General features: G+C 44.3%; 1 protein-coding gene across 1 annotated transcript in view; it reads right to left on the bottom strand.

Moving 5' to 3' along the window:
• Scml4 (Scm polycomb group protein like 4) overlaps positions 1 to 2435 on the bottom strand; it is a 92335-nt gene extending 89900 nt beyond the window's left edge. The window contains exon 1 of the mRNA XM_005363582.2: positions 2121 to 2435. The gene's annotated coding sequence lies outside the window, so the exon portion shown is untranslated. The remainder of the gene's footprint in view (positions 1 to 2120) is intronic.
• Between the last annotated feature and the right edge of the window lie 335 nt (positions 2436 to 2770).

Here is a 2770-nt window from a genome sequence, read left to right as displayed (position 1 = left end):
AGGAGACGGAGAGAGAAGCCCTTGGGTCTTACAAAAGTGCAGACCCAAGGAAAGCTCCGAATTTGTTTCCAACAGCCCAGCTTTCCAACAGAGAAGTTATTTGTCAGGGAGCAGTCCTTGTTGTATTTCCTTAAACTAATTGCAATCAAGCATTTGAGATGGAACCTTAAGACTAAACGGAAACAAATGAAAGCTACCACATTATGAAAGGTTTGGGGAGAACCGGTCATGAGTTTTCCAAAAAAGTTAAGCCTCTGTCTTTGTCCTTTCGGGTATTGTTAGAATTTTTATCACAAGCAAGCAGTGTTGAAGATATTGAAAGTCCTTGCTTGTTTGAGTTGTCAAGATCAAAGAGCAGGAGTGCGTGTGTCGGGAGTGGCTGCATTTGGGTTTGGCTCCTTTCCCAGAAGCTGCTCTCTGTGACCTCCAACCCTCACCCCCACCACCAGGACCAGAAAGTGAAACTACAGCTGGTTTCACTTACTGAAAACACCACAGCAGCAAAGACGCAGGAAGCTGCGCGCCCCTCGTCGCTTTCCTGTCTTATTACTGCTCAGATACATCTTTTAAGAATAAAATAAAAGTAATTTTGGTGATATGGGTGAGAAATTTAAATGTAGTAAACAAATAAAATTTGGGAATTTGTGGGAATCTTTATTTCCTTTTATGATTCTACAAAATGGACAGATTCTTGGAGAAGGTTCCTTTCTCCCCATTCGCAATCTTAAGAGCAACAGGAGTAAAATTATGTTTGAAAAATTGTTGACAACTATACTTGAAAAGTAGATTGGAAAGTCACCAAGCAACTTCTGTGTGGGGGACATCTATGTTCACCTTTGAGCTGCAGGTTGATGGTCACTCAGTGCTGGCTTTCTAGGTAATTGTCACTCCGTAGCTGCTGCTCTGATCCTCACTGGATTGAGCATTTCTGTCAAAGCAGCACGCATACAAGGTCCCCGCAACACTCTATCCAGATCATGCGCTGTGTCCTTCTCAGCAATTTCTACACTTTCAGGCTCTCACTCCAGACATTCCGTTTTGTTTTGTTTTGTTTTGTTTTGTTTATGAGAAGAAAGTCTTGAGGAGGGAAAGGTGACTATGCCTCTCGCTCTTCAATAAAGTTCCTTAACTGGGAGCGGAATTAAAAACAGAGCCCACCGCAAACTCGTCGGTTCTGAAGGGCCCGGATTAATTTTCCAGTATCCCAGCTACAAAGCCACTTTGTCAGAGAGCTGTTTGATGGTCTGTCCCTTCTGAGAAATGTCATGACCCTAGAAAGACAGCACAGCAAGCCTCCTCTGACTCAAACACATCAAGGATGAGTAAAAAGGGTTTGCTCTCCACCACACCCCTACCCTCTGCTCCTGTCTGTTAGCAAGCAACCTGCAGGCGACACTTGGGGCTGCGGGAAGAAAAGTGGAAGACGGTTCAGGTCACACAGTGCCACGCCTGGGAAGGAGGAGACTTAGTCTTTGAGTTTTGGGGAAACTCCAACCATTCCAGACTAACCTGGGGTTTCCCTCCTTAAAAAAATACTAATAGCAGCAACTAGCAATTAATACCTAGCCTCACCTATGACTGGTAAATTAGCAACCGACACAAAGGCACGAAATATTCCCTCTGAGACATTCAAAATGAGCAAATAAAATTTAACAAAACAAATGCTTTGATATATGTTTATAACACACCAATTTTAATAACAAATTTTAGGTAAATATTTATAACCGAAAACATACTACAGTTCTGAAATTAGTAAAACAAAGCAAAGCAAAGCCAAATTATTAGGAAAAATGCAAACAGTTGTCTGGGTTCATGTTTGAAAAACTAAAAAATTTTGCACATATTTATATGCAGTGATAAAGAGAGGTAAATGTGTACATAACTAAATCATATAAATTGTCTATTTCTATATTACATCTTCCTTTGAGATAGAGTTAAGAAATCAAACATTGTATTTTTCATCTCAGGATCTTAAGTTTCCCCCTCTGGGTTCAGTAGTTTCAGCACGGAGGCAGGCATGCAAACCCTCCCAAATAAACTGAAGCAGATAACCTGTTGTGCTGACACCCCAAAGGAAAGGACCCGTATCATGCACACCCTCCAGGACGCATCTCCCTTACCTACAGCTTGATCCCAGAGCCCTGATCAGGGTGTTGATCAGGTCGGAGTGTTGGCTTAGAAGACAGGTAATATCCTGTATGTGCACCCGAGTGTTGCACGCGTTATCCTCCACCTGTGTGCCTCTTCCACACGCGCCCGAGTGTTGCACGCTCTACCTGTGTGCCTCTTCCACACGTGCCCGAGTGTTGCACACTCCACCTGTGTGCCTCTTCCACATGCGCCCGAGTGTTGCACGCGTTATCCTCCTCCACCTGTGTGCATGCTACACAAGCACCCCAGTGTTGCACACGCTAGCTTCCACCCGTGTGCTACTGCTCACAGCTAGTCTCCAACAGCCCTGCTCGCCGCTGCAAACATCTCATTAGACTAATGCATTCAGCACAGGCAGAACACTCGATTTACCATAGCTACGGCAGTGAATTTCCATTACGATGACAGCTTCAACCACATCATGTCCGGAAAACCAGCCAACCACTGGCTTCTAAAGAACACACACATTTTACATGCAGAAAGCGAGGGCTCTGAGTGTGTGTGTGTGTGCATGTGCGTGCGTGTGTGTGTGTATGTGTGTGTGGTGTTTCTTTCCTCTTTACAGCCCAACTGAGATAAATGCACCGTGCAGCTTTTCGTCAACACGAGCTGCCAGGTA

Source organism: Microtus ochrogaster, linkage group LG9, assembly GCF_000317375.1.
Source record: "Microtus ochrogaster isolate Prairie Vole_2 linkage group LG9, MicOch1.0, whole genome shotgun sequence".
Lineage (NCBI taxonomy): Eukaryota > Metazoa > Chordata > Mammalia > Rodentia > Cricetidae > Microtus > Microtus ochrogaster.
This window is presented reverse-complemented; position numbering and strand designations above follow the sequence as displayed.